A 21,448-nucleotide genomic window follows, 5' to 3' on the forward strand; every position below is an offset into this window, starting at 1 on the left:
TAATATTTAGAGAAGACTGTTTATATGAAGAAGTAATTCAGACTTCTTAAAGCATGTATTGGTGTAGTCTACACCCAACTTCACCTCATCTATTTAAAGCAGTCTAAAAGATGAGGCGGGGACTAAGAATAATAAATAATTAAATAACAAAGTAAAATTTGAGAAATCCTGCAGTGTGACTTCTTAAGAGGAGAGTCAGTATATACTTAATGTCAGTAGAATATTTAAGATATTAAATTGGTAAATTTAAATAAATGAATTTAAATGAAATCTGCATTTTACAGTTTAAATTGGCGAAGAGTCTTTTGCAAATCCCTTCCTTACATAGAAGATCTCAGACACACCAACAACAGCCAAGCCTCCTACAACTGTCCCCATTTCATTGGGTTCACAACCCCTAGTGATCACAGAAAAAGAAGTGCAGGACCTATTTCACAGACAAAAGCCAGGAAAAGCTCCAGGCCCAGACAAGATAACTCCTTCTTGCTTAAAAGTCTGTGCTGACCAATTGGCCCCCATCTTCACCCATATTTTCAATAAATCACTAGAGATGTGTTATGTTCCTTCTTGCTTCAAACGCTCTACCATCATCCCAGTGCCGAAGAAGCCCACCATCAAGGAACTGAATGACTACAGACCAGTTGCTCTAACATCTGTAGTCATGAAAACCTTTGAAAGGCTAGTGCTTTCCTACTTGAAAACCATCACGGATCCGCTGTTAGACCCCTTGCAATTTGCATACCGAGCAAATAGATCAACAGATGATGCTGTTAATATGGCTCTGCACTACATCCTACAACATCTTGAGTCTCCAAAGACCTATGCAAGGGTCCTTTTTGTAGACTTTAGTTCAGCATTCAATACCATCATTCCAGACATTCTTCTAACTAAGCTAAACCAGCTACAGGTACCGGAACAGACTTGTAAGTGGATCACAAGCTTCCTAACAAACAGGAAGCAGCAGGTGAAGCTAAGCAAGATCACATCAAATACCTGTACAATTAGCACAGGGGCCCCCAAGGCTCTGTGCTCTCCCCACTTCTCTCTCTGTATACCAATGACTGCATTTCCAATGATCCATCTGTTAAGCTACTGAAGTTCGCAGATGACACAACAGTGATTGGTCTCATTCGAGACAATGATGAATCCGCATATAGACGAGAGGTCGAACGAATAGCCTTGTGGTGCAATCAAAACAATCTGGAACTGAACACACTCAAAACTGTAGAAATGGTGGTAGACTTTAGGAGAAACCTTTCCATACTTCCACCTCTCACAATACTAGACAACACAGTATCAACAGTAGAAACCTTCAAATTTCTAGGTTCTATCATATCGCAAGATCTAAAATGGACAGCTAACATCAAAAACATCATTAAAAAAGGACAACAAAGAATGTTCTTTCTGCGCCAACTCAGTAAGCTCAAACTGCCCAAGGAGCTGCTGATCCAGTTCTACAGAGGAATTATTGAGTCTGTCATTTGCACCTCTATAACTGTCTGGTTCGGTTCTGCAACCCAACAAGAAAAACACAGACTTCAGAGGATAATTAGAACTGCAGAAAAAATAATTGCTACCAACCTGACTTCCATTGGGGACCTGTATACTGCACGAATCAAGAAGAGGGCCGTGAAAATATTTACAGACCCCTCGCATCCTGGACATAAACTGTTTCAACTCCTACCCTCAAAACGACGCTATAGAGCACTGCACACCAGAACAACTAGACACAAGAACAGTTTTTTCCCGAAGGCCATCACTCTGCTAAACAAATAATTCCATCAACACTGTCAAACTATTTACTGAATCTGCACTACTATTAATCTTCTCATAGTTCCCATCATCAATCTCTTTCCATTTATGACTGTATGACTATAACTTGTTGCTGGCAATCCTTATGATTTATATTGATATATTGACCATCAATTGTGTTGTAAATGTTGTACCTTGATGAACGTATCTTTTCTTTTATGTACGCTGAGAGCATATGCACCAAGACAAATTCCTTGTGTGTCCAATCACACTTGGCCAATAAAAATTCTATTCTATTCTATTCTAAGATTAAGAAAGAAAACTGAAACCATTGTTGTAATAGAACTCACGGCAATATCTATTCATCAATTCCATGACAGAATCCAATTTGTTCTCTTTATTTTCAGTGAAGTGACATACTGGAAGGATCTGGCCCATTTCATTATGGCGATCCATTTTCCTGACAGTTCCTTGTTTTCCGTGAGCCTGACAACAATATTCTGTATATTACTCTCTAACAAATAGTTACTATTTTCTGTTAAACAATTTTATTGGTTGATTTGATTTAGATGAAATACAACAACATTACAGGCAATTGCTTGGAAATATTTAATGTAGTAATATATTTAGCAGAAAAGTGATACAACTGCTTTCTTAGTGTCCTTTAATGGAAGGCTTAACTTGCAGTATGAGAATGCAAGTGTTTTAAGATTCAAATGAAAATGTTATTTTTTTTAATCAAAATACCCTTTTTCAATAAATTGTTTAAAGTGTAGATGGAGAAGGTAATTTACAACATTTACATTACAGCAACTGTATAAGAATCTGCACACATGAGCCAAACTTGTCAAAAGTAGATATACTGATTATAAATTATGAACAACATAGATTTTTTTTTCTGCAGCAGCAGAAAGTGGAGAAACATTAAATTAATTATAAAAGACAAAATTAGGAATATTCATAGGAAGACCACTTCACATCAATTTCTGAGCAGTTAGATTCCGAAGTATGTATACATTCCAGATGAGATTTATTAGCAGCACACAGAATTTTTTTAAAAAAATGACTGATGAGTTTGGAAAACAAGAATTTTCATTAAGTGCTCACCTACTGTTCTTAGGCAATGCAGTCTTGAGTGGATTAAAAATTTCAGATTGTCTGAAACGTATGTATGTATGTATGTATGTATGTATGTATTCTTGGCATATTCAGGTCTTTTCCCGTGTAAGGTTGAGAGTATCTTGGTGATGTTTCGACAAGGTCTCACTCATCATCTTCAGGCTGGTGCTTTCGGCTTCGTGCTTGTGCGAGTAAAGCATGGTCGGAGCTGCCGTCTCTTTATAAATACTGGTGGAGAGGTGGGGAGTGTTGCTGTGAGCTATGAAATACCATGCAAAATCTGCTCAGTCACATACATTGGACAACCTAATAGGAGAATAAATGTACGCATTGCAGAACACAAGAACACAGTCAGAAAAGAAGAAAAAACCTCCTCCCTTTTCCAGCACCTTAAAACCACAGGACATGAAATTGATTTTGAAGGAACCAAATTAATCTCCAAAACTGAACACTATAACAAGAGAATAATTATGGAAGCCATCGAAATAGAGAAATACCCCCACAACATGAACAAATGGGATGACACCTCCTGCCTACCAGACATCTGGAAACTAGTCTTAGTCAACAAATGAGTCCCAACCACGAAAATTGACACCAGACCCAGGATAACACATGACGCCATCACCCATCATCCTCACCAGGTTCAAACCCAAACCCATCCCACAGACGAAACACAACCACCATCCAGAAGCCAGTCCATGCTGGCACCACTGGCTGCTGCTCCCCACTCCGATCCCCACACAAAGCAAGCTGACACACGCCAGGAACACATGACAAGACCTCAGACTCAGAGTCAAACCAAAACTCAGGATGCTGCATCACAGCCATCTGCTGAAGACATCACATCACAGCCGCAGTGTTTGGAGGTCCAGCCACACCGAATCCGACCGAACACTAGTTAGGTCACATATTCAGACCTATCTAGTGGCGATAAGAACGGCAAAACATAACTATTTCTCCGCTCTTATCGCATCGGCAGATAATCGCCCAGCTACCCTGTTTAGGGTGACCCGCTCCCTGCTTTTGCAGGAGGCCCGGGAGGACCCCTTGCAGAGTCGTGCTGAGGATTTTGTATAGTATCTGTCTGATAAAATCGCTCAGATCCAGAGTGGTCTGGACGCTGATTGGATAGATCCGGATGAGATGACGGGGCCGAGACTTGTGGACATTACCTGGGCTGAGTTTGATCCTGTGACTCCCGACGACATGGACAGGCTGTTGATTAGGCTGAATCCCACCACATGTTTATTGGACCCGTGTCCCTCCTGTTGGTACGGGCCACACGGGAGGTGACATGAGGCTGGCTCCTGGGAGTTACCAAGGCTTCTTTGTTGGGGGGCATTTTCCCTACCTCCTTGAAATAGGCAGTGGTGAGGCCCCTCCTCAAGAAGCCTTCCCTGGACCCAGCTGTATTGGCGAACTATCGTCCAGTCCAGAAGAACACCTGACGGCCGTCGCCAGGGGAGCATTTTATCAGGTTCGCCTGATTCGCCAGTTGCGCCCCTTCCTTGACCGGGACTCCTTACGCATGATCACTCACGCCCTCGTTACCTCTCGCCTGGACTATTGCAATGCTGTCTACATGGGGCTCCCCTTGAAGAGCACCAGGAGGCTCAGCTAGTCCAGAATGCGGCTGCGCGGGTAATAGACGGAGCACCACGTTGCTCCCATATAACACCTATCCTGCGTGGCCTGCACTGGCTGCCAGTAGCCTTCCGGGTGCAATTCAAGGTGTTAGTGACTACCTTCAAAGCGCTCCATGGCTTAGGACCGGGCTATCTACGAGACCGCCTTCTGCCACCGATAGCCTCCCAACGACCTGTGCGCTCCCACAGAGTGGGCCTACTCAGGGTGCCGTTGACCAACCAGTGTCGGTTGGCGGCCCCCAGAGGGAGAGCCTTCTCTGTGGCAGCACTGGCCCTTTGGAACGAGTTACCTCCGGGGTTACGCCAACTCCCTGATCTCCGAACCTTCAAGTGGGAATTGAAAACTTTATTATTTAATCGTGCGGGACTAGCCTAAATGCATTTTAATTATAGTTTTTAAATTTTAAAGGGTTTTATGTCGGTCTTGACCATTTTAGTAAATTGGCCAACTAAATATTTGTTTTAAATGTGTTTTAAATTTGTTATTTATATTATGTGTACTCTTGTGTTTTTAATACGGCTGTAAACCGCCCTGAGTCCTTCGGGAGAAGGGCGGTATAGAAATTGGATTATAAATAAAAATAAATAAATAAAACAACACCAAACCTCAGGACATTACAACACAACCTACTACCTGGGATGTTACAACACAAGACTCAGTAGGTCACATTCCCAGATCTCAGGATGTTTCCACACAGCCCATTAACCAGGTCATTTACAACACAAAAGACTAGGACCACACCCACACAGGATGCTACGAAACAGCCGACCAATCTGCAATCACCACTCCATCTACCAATCAAGATGCAACCACACAGCCAACCAGCCCGCTAACAGCAACACTCCCCATCTCCCCACCAGTATTTATAGAGAGACGGCAGCTCCAACCACGCTTTGCTCGCACAAGCACGAAGCTGAAAGCACCAGCTTGAAGATGATGAGTGAGGCCTTGTCGAAACGTCACCAAGATACTCTCAACTTTACACGGGAAAGGACCTGAATATGCCAAGACCTACATACCTATACCCATGAAAACCTACATATATATATATATATGTGTGTGTGTGTGTGTGTGTGTTTTCTGAGGTTTTCGCGGGTGTTTGTATGTAGGTCTTTGATTATTCGGGTTTTCTCCCGCGTAAAATTGGAAGTGTCTTGGCGACGTTTCGACGAAGTCTCATTCGTCATCTTCAGGCTGGTGTTTACTGCTTCGTGCAGTAAACTTTAACATTTACTTTAACAACAGAATAATCAGAGAAGCCATCGAGATAGAAAAACGGCCACACAGCATGAATAAATGAGATGATACTTCCCACATACCAGCCATTTGGAAACCCGCCCTTATCGACAAACGAGTCCCTAACATGAAGAATGACGCAAGATGCCACACAGCATGTCACCACCACACATCCACGCAGAAAGCAGACTCAAACCCACACCAATGATGAAGCACCACCACGGACCAGAAGCCAGACCGCAGCTGCATCATTAGCCATTTCAAACCCCTCCAATCCATACATGCAGCAGACTGACACCCACCATGAAGATGTAGCATGACCACGAACGCAAAGCCAAACAACAGCTATGCAGCTCACCAACTCAAATCCCCCTGCAACTCAGACTAACCTGAGCACAACCAAGCCCCCCCACCCAAACAGAACACACCCCCAACCAATCAGAGCACAGCCAACCCCACCATCCAATCAGAGCACAGCCAAACCCCCAACTAATCAGAGCACACCTCCACCCAATCAGAACACAGCCAAGCTCCCAACCAATCAGTTCAAACCCCCACTAGCAGTTAAAAGGAAGAAACAGCTGCGATCACACATTGCTTCTAGAAGCATGAAGCAGTAAACACCAGCCTGAAGATGACGAATGGGACTTCATCGAAACGTCGCCAAGACACTTCCAATTTTATGCAGGAGAAAACCCGAATAACCATATATATATATGTGTGTGTGTTTTCTGAGGTTTCATGGTGTTTGTATGTAGGTCTTTGATTATTCGGGTTTTCTCCGCGTAAAATTGGAAGTGTCTTGGCAATGTTTTGACGAAGTCTCATTCGTCATCTTCAGGCTTCAACTTCCGCTTCCGGAGCAATGTCACATTGCTCCCGGAAGCACGAAGCTGTAAACACCAGCCTGAAGATGACGTATGAGACTTCGTCAAAGCGTCGCCAAGACACTTCCAATTTTACGCGGGAGAAAATCCGAATAACCAAAGACCTACATATATGTATATGTATATGTATATGTATATGTATATGTATATGTATATGTATACGTATATGTATATGTATACGTATATGTATACGCATACACATACACATATGCATATATGTATATATATTTATATTCATATTCCTTTGTTGGTGACTCCTGGGAAACCAACAGCAAAAGTCAGTGAGACTATGCAAAGAAGAAAAAAGACCTTAAGACACAGGAAATTTTGATCTGAGTGAGTTGATGTGTAAGTTAGAGCTTTTTCTCCCTTTCATAAAATTAGACACTGGAGAAATAGTGCAGCAGAAACGATGCAACAAAGGGAAAGTAGGAGCAGAGTTACACAACTGTTGATCGATACAGTGATTGATCATATGCTATCAAGTCAAATTTCAACCAGCAAATGCTCAGTCTTACATATAGGAAAAAAGAACTCTAAAACTAAGTACATACTAGATGGACATTACCTTACAGACGACCCCCATCCCGTTAAAGACCTTGGAGTTTTCATGTCAAATGATCTAAGTGCCAAAGCCCACTGCAACTACATAGCAAAAAAAGCTCTAAGAGTTGTAAACCTAATTTTGCGTAGCTTCTTTTCCAAAAACACCACACTACTAACCAGAGCATATAAAACATTTGCTAGACCAATTCTAGAATACAGCTCACCTGTTTGGAACCCTCACCACATCTCTGACATCAATACAATTGAACGTGTCCAGAAATATTTTACAAGAAGAGTTCTCCATTCCTCTGAAAACAACAAAATACCTTATCCCACCAGACTTGAAATCCTAGGCTTAGAAAACTTGGAACTCCGTCGCCTTCGACAAGACCTAAGTTTAACTCACAGAATCATCTATTGTAATGTCCTTCCTGTCAAAGACTACTTCAGCTTTAATTGCAATAATACAAGGGCAACAAATAGATTTAAACTTAATGTAAACCGCTTTAATCTAGATTGCAGAAAATACGACTTCTGCAACAGAATCATCAGTGCTTGGAATACTTTACCTGACTCTGTGGTCTCTTCCCATAATCCTAACAGCTTTAACCAAAAACTTTCTACTATTGACCTCACCCCATTCCTAAGAGGACCATAAGGGGCGTGCATAAGCGCACAAACGTGCCTACCGTTCCTGTCCTATTGTTTTTCTTTTCTTCTTCCTATATATGTTTATATGTGTATATACTATATAATCTTTTTGTATGATGTTGTGACAAAATAAATAAATAAATAAATAAATAATAAGTCAGTGTTGACTGTTACAAAACACACAGATTTTCTCTAGGACAGGGCTGTCATACTCCCGGACCATAGGCTGGATGCATGATGTGCTGGCGATGTCCTCTCCCCCAAAGGGGGAAAAAGTCCCAATATGTCATGTGACGCCACCGTGACAATGTGAGTTTGACACCCTGTTCTAGGACAATCTGTTCTCAACCCGATCCTTCAAGTCTTCCTATATCTATCACCAATGCAATTGAGTTCATCTGCCTTGCTGCTAGTCATCCTCGTCTCTTTCCTTGCAGTTTTACCAGCATTAATAACTTTCATAAAGAGCTAGGTCTTCATGTAATGTGCTCAAAGTATAATAATGTGTGCCTTGGGATTTGCAGTTCTATCTTTGATCCATTTTTTTCTCTGTGTTATTTTGGGAAGAGGTGTATTCTTGGGAATCTTGTCCAAGTTTAAAAGAACTTGGAAAAAAATTATTATAGCAAGAATTGACTAAAATATCTATATTTCATTTCAGTGTATGTTTTCCAAGGTAAATTATGTTTAAAAATGAGTAGCTCTTTGCTGCTTGGATCAATATAGTGCAAAGCAGTGGTGGGTTTCAAATTTTTTTACTACTGGTTCTGTGGGTGTGGCTTGGTGGGCGTGGCATGGCTCGGTGGGCATGGCAGGAGAAGGATTCTGTAAAATCTCCATTCCCTCCTGATCAGCTGGTACTTGGAAGGCAGAGAATAGATGAGGGTGGGGCCAGTCAGAATTTTTACTACCGGTTCTCTGAACTGCTCAAAATTTCCGCTACCAATTCTTCAGAACTGGTCAGAACCTGCTGAAACCCACCTCTGGTGCAAAGGCCATATAAATGTTTTTGGTGTGGAAGCTAGATTTCCACATGGTCATAGGAATATAAACAACAGAAAGGTAAAATAATACATTTTCATGAATTAATTCTCACTAAATCATGATTTACCTTGAAATAAACTTTACCATTTCTTGTTAAAGTTATGGCCAGTATCAAAAAGAAGCCCAGTTATATTTTGAAACACACATTTAAGCTCCTATATCATATAATTGGTCTCACCTTATCAGTCTGTTGTGATAAAGACATATCCTCTCAACAGTCTTACTATTACTAATATACCAAAAAATGTATCAGGAAAATTAAATGTTTCCAGCAGATGGCGATAAGCTTCCACTTACCCCATAAATATATTCCAATTATACTTGATCCTGCATACTTAGCTTTTTAAGTTGCTGTATCAGTAAGGCTTTTATTCTTCAGAGGTAACCTCTGTATTAAAAAAAAAAAAACATGTCTTTTTGTGGTATGCTGTGAAATTTTGTTTGGCTTTATTTTGAAAGGTAGATAATAGGCTCACATAGAATGATACCGTCTCTCCCTTAAATATGCAGTTTCATATTAAAACCTCTTAAGAAAAAAAGATAATATGGTGTATTTCTTGTATTTAAGATCAATAAATAAAATCATTGATTTAAGATCAATGCAGATAATATGAAAAATACCATGTTTAATGAACAAATATCAGTGACTTAAATGGTGACCAAACCTAATTTCAGTGGTTGAAAGGATGAAGGATGAACCATATGTTTCGTAGATTACGCTGTCTCGTCCTTTACTGTGAAAGCATGTGATGTAGTTCATTAATAATTTTGTACTAAAATGTACAGAATGTCTGTCAGAAAGGCACAAGGCACTGGGCCAATGATACCTCTGAATCTCCCATTTCTGTCTATGTCTGGTGGAATTTGGACATAGATCTTTATCTGGAATCTTTTTTAAAAAAGCATTTATCATTTAAAAAAAAAGACATTGCAACTGTCATTTTACAGGTAGCCCTTGACTTCCAACTGGTCATTTGCTATTATTCAAAGTTACAATGGCCTCAGTTAGCAGACTTTATAGGCCCTAAAGCATTCTGGCATTGCAAAATGTCATGCCACACCCCTTCTCCCCAATGACATGACCACATCTGGGTACTTGGCAATTATATCTGCATTTATGACTGGTTGCCAAATGCTCCATGATCATGTGACCACCATGTGCAATCTTCTCTGGCAATTTCTCCAAAAAGTCACTGGGGAAGCTGGCATGGGAGCTGAAATAATGTATAGTTACCTAGTTGCCCTCTAACATTAATCAGACATGTCAGAGATAGAATATTTCCAGTGGTAAAAATAACTACTGATGCTTCTTTCTCTGGTATTAAAATGAGTTATTTATATTAATGTATATTCATTACAGACTTCCAAATATTCTCAAACTCTGTGTACATAACATCTAATATCTCACATAACATGAGAGATTGTATATGAGGTCTGCAAATCTGCTTTCCACCCTATCGTTGCTAGAAACTTTTATCAAGATCATTCTCATTTTCAACATGTTATATGTCATATTAAAAATCATTAATTTTAGAACTTCCATTAGTATTAACATATAATCATTGTTGTTCTGCTATCAGAAGATAATTGGACATTACCCTTGTGAGAACCAGGGAAGGAGAGTCTTCACTTCTACTAAATTGTAGCAATATTCCATCATCCATGTTATGTATTCTTGCCTGTACCTTTAAATATTTGAGCGGGAAATCAGCACGTTGCTGATTGGACGAAGCCACCAGTAGAACTGTATAAAAGGAGAGGTTTTTCCCCCAGCCTGTTGCTGGGTTCACCCTATATTAAAGAGCTGTTGTCACTACCCTGGTCTCCAGCCTCGTTACTTCCAGAACTTAACACTGGCGACGAGGATGGGATCTCGAGGCTAAGGAGAACCAGAACCGAGCTGAAGCACGATAGACCCGAACCCAGCAAACACAGGGCAGAAAAGCGGAGATGGCCAGTTACACCGCCCGCACTGCTTGACCCGCTAAAGAGAAATGGGGAACGATATGACCCGCTTCAAAGCTTAGAAGCCAACGAACTGCAAGGAGTTCCAGATAACCGAAAAGGGCTTATTTCTAAGCCACTGTGGTCCGGAGGTCATTGATATCGCGAAGCCCTGGCAGAGCCAACGCTGCTACAATCGTGTCGTGGCCAACTCTACAGACTTTACTAAAACCACTGCACCAACGCCGCCCAAATACGAGGCGGTTTGAATTGAGAGCGAAGGCAGATGGAGGGCGAATCCATCGGTGACTACATGGCCGCCTAAGAAAGCGCCCATGACCGCGGATACCGTGACCCAGACGAGGTGCTCTCGAGCAACTCATCCGAGGGGTCCGAGACATCCGCTTGCGACGGCTGCTAGCAAAGAGCAACCTGACGCTACAACGCCTGGACGGCCAGAGCACATGAATGTCCACCCAAGCGGCGGAGACACTGCAAAAGCCGGTCCCACCAAAGGCAAGCGCTAAGACAACCCCAGTGCACCAGGAGGAGGTTCAGACCGAATCCGACGGTGAAGATGAGGAAGGGTCTGCCGAACCGAGAAACGCGACAAAGGGGACCGAGACGAATGCGGAAGCTGCGGTGGTCAACACCAGCGCCAACGCTGCAAGTTTAAGGACGCGACATGTCGGCGGTGGGAAAGAAAGGGCACCTAGCTCAAGTTTGTCGAGCGCCCAACCTTCCCGCCGAAAATTCAAATCGAATCAGAGCGCTGAATCGCAAGGCGACCCGCGATTGGCTCAAACAAAAAGGCGCGATTCAAACCAAACGACTGTGGTCATAGGCCGCGCCGACCCGAGTGGAGAAGAAGATCTTCACCAAACCAAAAATAGAGGGAGTACGGTGCCGGCTCAAGTAGACACGGATCAGCGATCACCATCATGTCCTGGGACACTTTGGCAAGTCACTGCCGCCAGTCCAAGCGCCACCTGCAAGCACAACGGCTGCGAATCCATGACTACCAGGGAATCGATCCCTGTTCGAGGGACCACCTGTCCGAGTCGAGCACGGACCACACAAGAAGACCCTGCCCATCACGATCGTTGAAGGGACCCTGCCCAGTCTGTTGGGACTAGACTGGTTTCGTGCCCTGGGCATGGGAGTGACTGGCATCTACAGAAGTGACTGTAACCTGAAAGACATTCTCTTTAACGAGTTCGAAGATGTCTTCAAGGACTGCCTGGGCAAGTACAAGGGGGACCCCTATTTCCTTCAACTTAGACCCCCAGGTAGCTCCCATTAGGCTTAAGGCGAGGAGAGTCCCTTTTGCCCTAAAACCAAAAATCGATAAGGAGCTAGATAAGCTCATAAATCAGGGGATTTTGGTGCCAGTCGATCACGCAAAGTGGGAGACGCCAATCGTCACCCCAATAAAACCAGACGGGTCAATTAGAATTTGCGCTGACTACAAGGCGACGCTTAACAAAGCCTTACAGAAAAGCGCTTACCCGGTTCCCGTGGTGCAATCGTGACTGACCACAGACCGCTACTAGGGATACTGGCTGGCGACCGCCCAACGCCTGTGGCACTTTCGCCACGCTTGACCCGATGGACTATTTTCTTAGCCGCTTATTCGTACAAGCTGCATCATCGGCCAGGGAAAGAAGTGGGGCATGCAGACGCGTTAAGCAGATGCCCACTGCCAGGGGCCATCGAAGACCCCACGCCGGGGACGCCTATCCTGCTTATTGACTCCTTGGACTCTGGCCCAGTCACGTCTAAGGAAGTGGCTCGGCATCATACCGACATTATGTTAAGGACTGTACCGGTTGGGTACAAAGAGGGTGGCCGCTGCGGGCTAACGCTTTAAGGAATTTGTTAAAAAGGGATGAGCTCTCGGCTCAAGGGGGTGCCTGTTATGGGGTGATCGTGTGGTAATCCCGATAAATTAAGGGAAAGGTACTGGACCTCCTCCACGAGGGCCACCCAGGGATCGTCAATGAAGGGGCTAGCAAGAAGCTATGTGTGGTGGCCACTCATGGACTCAGAGATTGCTGAGAGGGTAGGGAAATGCCAGGCTTGCCAAGAGTCCAGACCCCTACCCCAACGGCCCCAGTCAGGAATGGGAAAACCCCAAGGGCCCTGGTCAAGAATCCACATTGATTTTGCTGGCCCTTTCCATGGCCAAACTTTCCTAGTGGTTGTCGACGCATTCTCTAAATGGTTGGAGATCATACTCATGAAATCCACTACGGCCGAGGCAGTAATCGCAGCCCCGCGCCACTTATTCGCAACCCACGGGTTGCCTGACACTCTGGTGTCCGACAACGGGCCGCAATTCACGCCAGCCCAGTTCGAAGAATACTTGGCAGAGGAGGGCATCCGACATGCCCTCTCTGCGCCTTTCCACCCCGCGCCGAATGGCCTTGCAGGCGTTCCGTCCGGAGCGCTAAGGAGGCATTGTCCAGGCTCAAGCCAGGTGACTGGCAAACAAAGATAGACTTCTTTCTGGCCGCTCAGCACAGAACCCCAAGCACTGCTACAGGCAGAAGCCCAGCCGAATTATTGATGGGACGGAAACTCCGGTGCCCACTTGACTGCTTGAGTCCCCATTACACACCAGAGGGTTACAAGGGGAAATAGACAAAACAAGGGAATTGGGCATAGGCGATCGAGTGTGGGCCCGCAACTACGGGACGGCCCAAGTTGGCTCGCAGGGCAAATAATAAAACAACGGCCCAAAGTCATACTTGGTCGAATTACAAGACAACCGAGTATGGAGGCGCCACATAGATCAGATAAGGAGACGAATAACTGAACAAATTAAGCCACAGGAAACAAATTATGACCCCTCCTTATTTGAACCCACAGCTGACCATGACCCGGGGGAGGCGCAAGACTTAGCTGAGGTCCCGGAGGTCCAGCGACGCCATCAGGTTCCCGAGGGAAACGACATGGAAAATTACAAAAGTAATCCAGGCCGGATGGCCAAGAAAAAGAATCTGCAAATAATCCAGGGCCCGATGGCCTAGAGAAAGAGCTGGGAGGAGAAAACAGACCCTCCGAACAGCTCAAAACACCACCCAGAACTGAACCGCGCAGGTCTGAAAGAACTAGGAGACGCCCAGGTTATTTGCGTGACTACGTCGAAAAATAACATGTAAATAAAATGTAAATAGAGGCAAAGTGTTTTCTGGGAGGGGAGGAGTGTTATGTATTCTTGCCTGTACCTTTAAATATTTGAGCGGGAAATCAGCACGTTGCTGATTGGACGAAGCCACCAGTAGAACTGTATAAAAGGAGAGGTTTTTCCCCCAGCCTGTTGCTGGGTTCACCCTATATTAAAGAGCTGTTGTCACTACCCTGGTCTCCAGCCTCGTTACTTCCAGAACTTAACAATCCACATTAACATAGTTGATGAAAGGAAACATAAAAGTTATCTTCTTCCTTAATTATACACTGTCTATGAGAAGCTTTCCCTACTTTCATCATGTAAATAATTTCCCTTTTACTTACTTAGGTTTTTTTTAGGTTTGTATGACATGACTACCTAGAACATAATAACTTAAAAATATCCATATAATTTATACTGTTTTGGAAATAAAAGTTGCAGTTCAACATGGCAATTAAAATTGGTGAGGACTGATAATAAATCTATTAGATCTGGGCTGGAAAAATCCATGTGACCAATAGATTCAAGCAATAAGACATAAAATCGTAACCTGTCACCTAGTGATTATCTGATGTTTTGCAACTGAGATCTGGTAGTTTTTTATAAACATACATTTATAGTATCCACAGATTTTTTTATATACAGACAAATTTAGAAAAGGAATGGTTTGGGTGTGTGCACATACACATACATGCAGAAACATTAGTTTATGCAAAAATTGTATTGCTTTTCTGGAAGAAAACAGTTAAAAATATATTTAGAAAAAAAAACATATAAACGTGAATGCCCCTTTCTTTAAAAAAAATGGGAAGCAGAGAGTTCAAAGTGATGTAAATAATAATGTACTGTTTTTCATATTAATATACTATTTAAATTAATGAATTCAGTTATTGTAGTTAATTTTCTTTAGATTTCTTATTTTCTCAAGTATAACACATCTTAAAGAATGCCAAACATGTTGACAGCACTGATAAAGTTAATATTATTTTGTTATTGTACTTACGTATATTAGTTTTCCATTATTATTGGAAAATTAAAAACTCCCAGAAAAATGCTAGAATTGTATTTTGTTGATTGCTTTAGTATAAACTATAATAAAATATTGAAAATGTAAAACAACAGAAGAACTCAGAAGGGGGAAACAGAAACTGTATTTTCTGTTAGAAACAGAAATGCATTTAACAGTATGTGTCTATACAAATGCATTTGTATAGGAGCCAAACTATTAATAATTACTTCATTGATGTAAGTAAAGATGTAGAGCAAAAGTAAATCCAATACTATTTAATTAAAATATTCTTTGGGATTCTTTCCCACCATGTTTAACATTTTAGCCAATGCTGCTGCTACAAATGTAAATATCACTGATTGAAAGAAATGTGTACTTTAGCGTTTCCTGTATTTGCTATTGTAAAACTGGCAGCTAACAACAAAAATTCATTTTTAGTGTTGTACGTGTACATGCATCCTTGGTAAAAAAAAAAGAGAATAAAACTACATACAAATTTATTATTAACAATTTTTTAAATCATTTTTTTCAACTTTCTCCAAAATTGTCTTACTGTACTTGAATATAGCAACAATACCAAGAAGATTGAAGTTCTGTCATTAAAAAGGCAAGTATTCTTGGGTAGATTACCATCTTTGAATGAGAGACAGCATTTCCTGAGAGCCTTGGGATCACTTGAGTAGTTTCCTTTCCCTGCCAAATCCCATTTAGAAAGTCCAGACCTTGGCCAGAACCTTCCAACTATCACGTCAGTCAAAATATATCCCTCCAGTCCATCCCATATCTTAGGCTAAGAGTCACCCCCATGTTGTTCAGGAATCTTAATGCTACCTCAATGGCTGTGCTGCAGAACTTGCATATCCTAACAGACACAGAGGTAGAAAGAGACAGGATGAAAGCATTTGACTTAAGTAATCAAGATCCTTGAATTAGCCTTATGGTGATGGTCATATGCCTTAACGAGATGGTTTTTTTCTGCTGTGACTCCATGATTATGTTCATCTTCTCCCAACTTCTTAAATGAACTTATGGTAACTTATTTTTTCCATTAAACCAACGGCATTCAGCAGCAAGTAATCTACAGAAATGGAACTACCTAGCACTATTGAAAGCTGATGCAAGAACCCATTCCACCAAGTACCCGGCAATCTCCTTGACAGCCATTCTGCCTCCGCCCACTATTCCCAGAAAGAGCTGGTTATGGTTGTTGTTTTTCTATTGTGAAGGTTGGGAAAGGTGTCATTATGAAGGTGTTGTGTGCATGCATGAATCATTATAGACTCGTAGTTAAGTTATCTGGAAAAATCCCTGCAGCTTTCTCAGGAAGAATTGGTTTGCCATTGCTACACTCCTAGTGTTAAGAGTGAGTGACCCAACTGGCTTTGTGGCTAAATGGGATTGGAACTCGGAATGTTTTTTATTTATTTATTTATTTGTCATAACAGCATACATAAGCATAAGCATGAAGCAACTATATAACATATAAGCATATATATGAGTATAAGCATGTAATAACTATATAAATTGGATATAATGAAAGGAAACAGTAGGACAGGAATGGTAGGCACGTTTGTCCTCTTATGCATGCCCCTTATAGACCTCTTAGGAATGGGGTGAGGTCAATAGTAGACAGTTTTTGTCCCAGTTTCTAAAATTACTAAATTACTAAAATTTAGTAAAATTTAGTAAAATAAATAAAATTTAGTAAAATAAGTTACTAAAATGTCCCAGTTTCTAGTCAGTATTGTATCCCCTACACCAAACCGGCTCTCATAATTATGTTTAGCAAACTAGAAAAGATACAGGATGGTTGACGATTACAAAATGGAGTCTTCTCCTTAGATAAACAGGAATTTGGAGAGAATGAGATCTGAGAACAGATAGCTTGGGTCAGATGCAGTCATAAGGTACATGACCATGTCAAGTTATGGTGGCAGCCCCAGTTGACAGATCACACTTAGTTGCAACATCCTGCAGTCTTGTGATTCTGGCTTTCCTATTGACTTTGCTTATTGGAAGCTGGAACTGAAAGTCACTATTGGCAATCACATGACCATCGCATATTGCAATGTTGGAATTGCAAGCGGTTGCCAAGTACCCAAATTGGGATCATGTAACTGCGAGGATGCCCCAATGGCCACAACTATGAGGACCGGTTGTAAGTTGCCTTCGTTCAATACCATTGTAACTTTGAATTGTCACTGAATGAGTGGATATTACGTGAGGATTACCTGTAGTAGTATAAGAATGCAATATTGGGCAAGTTGTCTTGTTCCCGAACAGTGCCATGACTGGTATATATTTCTCACCAGCTCTTGCTGTCCAGAAATCGAGAGTGACAGTAAATCCAGAAAACTAACCCAATCACTTTGTTTAACAAGTTTGCAACTTAACTGGGACAGGATAGCAATTGTATAGCTGTTTTGCACTAAGCTTTCTAAGGAAAGAAAATGGGCCTCTGGTGGCTCAGACTGGTAAGACAGTCTGTTATTAACAGCAGCTGCTTGCAATTACTGCAGGTTCAAGTCCCACCAGGCCCAAGGTTGACTCAGCCTTCCATCCTTTATAAGGTAGGTAAAATGAGGACCCAGATTGTTGGGGGCAATAAGTTGACTTTGTATATAATATACAAATAGGATGAAGACTATTGCTTGACATAGTGTAAGCCGCCCTGAGTCTTCGGATAAGGGCGGGATATAAATGCAAATAAAAAAAAATATGTAGTCAACGTTCATTTTCTGGTATTAGATTTGTAATAGCATATTTTCTTGAAGAATATGACAAAAGCGGCAGTAGTTTGGAAATATAGATTACTATATGTTCCCGAAGTAGAAAATCAGCCATTGTTACTCATTTGTGTTTCAGAAATTAGCTAGATTCCAGTTTCTATTCAGCTTTTGCTGAACAAACAAAAGACTAACATTCACTCCAACCCCAACTGTTAGGCAAGATATTGTGATACAGACATCATAATACATACCCCAGTATTTGAGGAGGGGGGGGGGAATGGCGGTTCAATTGTTGTGCTTCACATAGAGAATATAAAGGCTAAAGTACAATATATGTTTTTCTCCTGGCAAGTTTTCCTACAGTTGATCATTATTTCTTGCTCCTGGCATCAAAGGGATGAATAAACTCTTCTATTAAGTGTACCACTAGAAAATACGTTCTGCTTATGGCCAGCAAGCCTGTCTGATTTCATGAATGATGAGTTGCCATAGCCCTTTAAAGCAAAGCAAACAAAAAAAATATGTTAGTCTTGATAGATGCATTTTTTAGCTTAAGTTATTTGTTATCACTGTAATTATGATCAGTGTTCCTGACTAACCATATGCATAACTTTATGGAAGCATTGACAGCATGAATATACCATATGAATTTTTACTCCTATTTCATGTTAAAATAATCATTATGGAGTTAATAAACCTAAGCTTAGTTGCCTCTTTATTGTAGCCCATTATAGAATATGGCTCAGTTTATCTACTAAAATATATACTATCTTTGCTCTATGAAATTTAAAATCATATTTCTATATTCATGAAACAATCTAGTTTATATAAATTTGTATAAAAATAGTATGAATTATAAAGAAGATATAAAGTATCCTTTAAACAGTGAGGTGAGCTCTAATTTTGTGGACATCTACTTTTTTCTGATTTTACCATATTTATTCTTCATTCAAGTACGGTCAAAAATTTCGTGTATGATAGGATTGTGCAAATCCTATTATGAGGCAAATTTACTTGCAATTTAACTATTTGCTCTGTATTCACTTCTCAAATAAGTACAGCTGTTATCTCAACACTTTCTTTGGATCAACTTAGTATGTAAAGGCAAGCACGTAAAATATTTTGGCCTAAATGGCTGACTATGTATATGTGCCTACTATACAATTTAGTAACAAAACTTAGAAATAGTGGGAGTTAAACATAGTAAAGTTGAAAAATATAATGGGTCTTGAAGAGCCAATAGCAAACAATTCAACAGACCTTGAAGCTATTTATTGTATTATATATTTCAAATACCTAGAGCTTAGGAGTTAGAAGTATTTCTTAAAAAATAGCAAGAATCTTCTGAGCCTTAAAGAGTAATTATGGCGTGTGTGTGTTTATATATGTGTATTAGCATAATATATTCATGTATAAGAATCAGTTATCACAATATTTAGGTCATGTTTTATCCTAATTTTATTTATAATACACCATAGTATAAATGCTACAGTATCGTATTAGTATATTGGTATATTTTACATATTCTAAATAATTTGTACAATTGTATAATTAATATATTGCCAATTTTTATTGTAATCCCCATTTTTGTTCACAGATAATATAAACAATTATTATAAATAATTGCAAATTTGAAATTGGCTTCTTTATAGACTTCAACTTAAAATATATGCAATAATCAAGAAGATACATGTCATTATTCATATATCCTTTTTAATAAGTTCTATTCCTACTAGATCTTATGTAAATACCTGGAAACTATTAATTTTGACTAGATGTTTATATAATGCAAGCCATTAGAATTCTTTAAAGATATTGTAGAATGACAGGTTTCATATTATAAATGTGCTTTACAAAAAATCCAAATTCAGTCATTTTTAAAAAAATATATTCTGTGGCTTATTAATAAGTTGTCTAAGGACAGAGGGATTGATAATAAATAAATAAATAATGGTAAATAATATAGAAAGCAATATTACTACAACTTTTGAGGATACAAAATATAATAACTCAAAATATACTTAGTAATATTTATTAATTATATTTTACAACTATAGATATTTATTGAAAAATGCCTTATATTACTTTTATATATCTGTACTATAAACTCAATAACATTATATCAAAAGGATGATGCATACTTTTTTAATAAGGTTGCCTTTATTGTACAATATCCTGCATTAATTCACTTTGTAACATTGTTAGTTTTTTATGTTTAATGTTTGATGGCTACACATGGCATTTAAACGATTTTGAATTCTTTAACAGGGAAATCTTGAGGTGTCTTGGATTTCTAATCCTCCAGTCAGTGATACCATTGCGTGTTGAAAACTGAATCTGTGGTAAGTTGTTGATTTTTTTTTACTTTTTCATTCTTTTTTATTAATGGAAACATTCATAATCAGTTCCGTAAAAGAGTCATGGTCCACATTATGCAAAAGCATTTTCAATAAAAGAAGACAAAAATTATGTTCTGGAAAATTAATTTACTTTGTTGATGCCTGGAACATCAATTTGAAGAAACATAAAACTGGAATAACATATGTTATGTGGGGCACTTATTATTTGCATACAATAGTAAAGGTAAAGATTCCCCTCACACATATGTGCTAGTTGTTCCCGACTCTAGGGGCAGTGCTCATCTCTGTTTCAAAGCCGAAGAGCCAGCGCTGTCCAAAGATGTCTCCATGGTTATGTGGCAGTATGACTAAACGCCAAAGGCACATGGAACACTGTTACCTTCCAAGCAAAGGTGGTCCCTATTTTTCTACTTGCATTTTTTTTTACGTGCTTTCGAACTGCTATGGTGGCAGAAGTTAGGACAAGTAACGGGAGCTCACCCTGTTACGCAGCACTAGGGATTCGAACCACTGAACTGACGATCTTTTGATCAATAAGCTCAGCATCTTAGCCACTGAGCCACCACATCACTTTTTATTTGTATAGCCCTATTGCAAATAGTAATGAAAACTTTAGAGTTTGGGGCAAGCATTATTAGTGTAGCAAGCTAGAGAAAGGAAACCCTTAAACACCCTAGTGTTCAATAAGTTAGTGTTTTTAATTGAACAGAATGTGTCCTATATGGTTCACTTGCTCTCAACTGCACACTTAACAAGGAAAAAGAATTTAGAAGCAAAGACATTTCCACTCCACTTCCAAGTTTCCAACTTTACAGAAATGCTTCAATAGGTGTAACAGAAAAGTAGATTTTATTTTTAAAATCCCTTACCCCTGGCTTTGGAAAGAGAGCAGTTTACTTGCCAAGGAACTGTTTGGGCCTAACATCCTGCATTGTTCATGGCTAAGTCTCATTGTTCAATATATTTGATTAGTAATGAGGCAGACATGTTCAATCTTACCTCACCATTGGGGACTCTAGATAACTTATCAAATCAACAAAATAGCAACTAGAGTACTTGGTTGTCTTCCCAGCTAAGAAAATGCATAAATAAATAACTAAATAAAATCAAAAGTGAGCCAATCAAATAAAAATAATGCAAGTGGTGTAAAAAACAGAGATAACAAACTCAGGAGAATCTCGTGGAGGCGTGAAGCTAGTACAAGCGTCTAAAAGGTGAAAAACATTTTGAATGGATTCCCAATTGTCAAAACCTGAAGATGCTCTTCACAGTTAGTTAGCTCTGTAATTAAATATAACAGCAAGAACTTTTTCTTTCATTTCTTAAGTACAGATATGCCATGATTTCACACA

At 40.2% G+C, this 21,448-nt stretch overlaps 1 protein-coding gene across 1 annotated transcript in view; it reads left to right on the plus strand.

The window, feature by feature from the left end:
- PTPRD (protein tyrosine phosphatase receptor type D) overlaps positions 1-21,448 on the plus strand; it is a 1,472,813-nt gene that overhangs the window by 331,010 nt on the left and 1,120,355 nt on the right. The window contains exon 4 of the mRNA XM_058166456.1: positions 20,005-20,078. The gene's annotated coding sequence lies outside the window, so the exon portion shown is untranslated. The remainder of the gene's footprint in view (positions 1-20,004; positions 20,079-21,448) is intronic.

Source organism: Ahaetulla prasina, chromosome 2 (assembly GCF_028640845.1).
Source record: "Ahaetulla prasina isolate Xishuangbanna chromosome 2, ASM2864084v1, whole genome shotgun sequence".
NCBI lineage: Eukaryota > Metazoa > Chordata > Lepidosauria > Squamata > Colubridae > Ahaetulla > Ahaetulla prasina.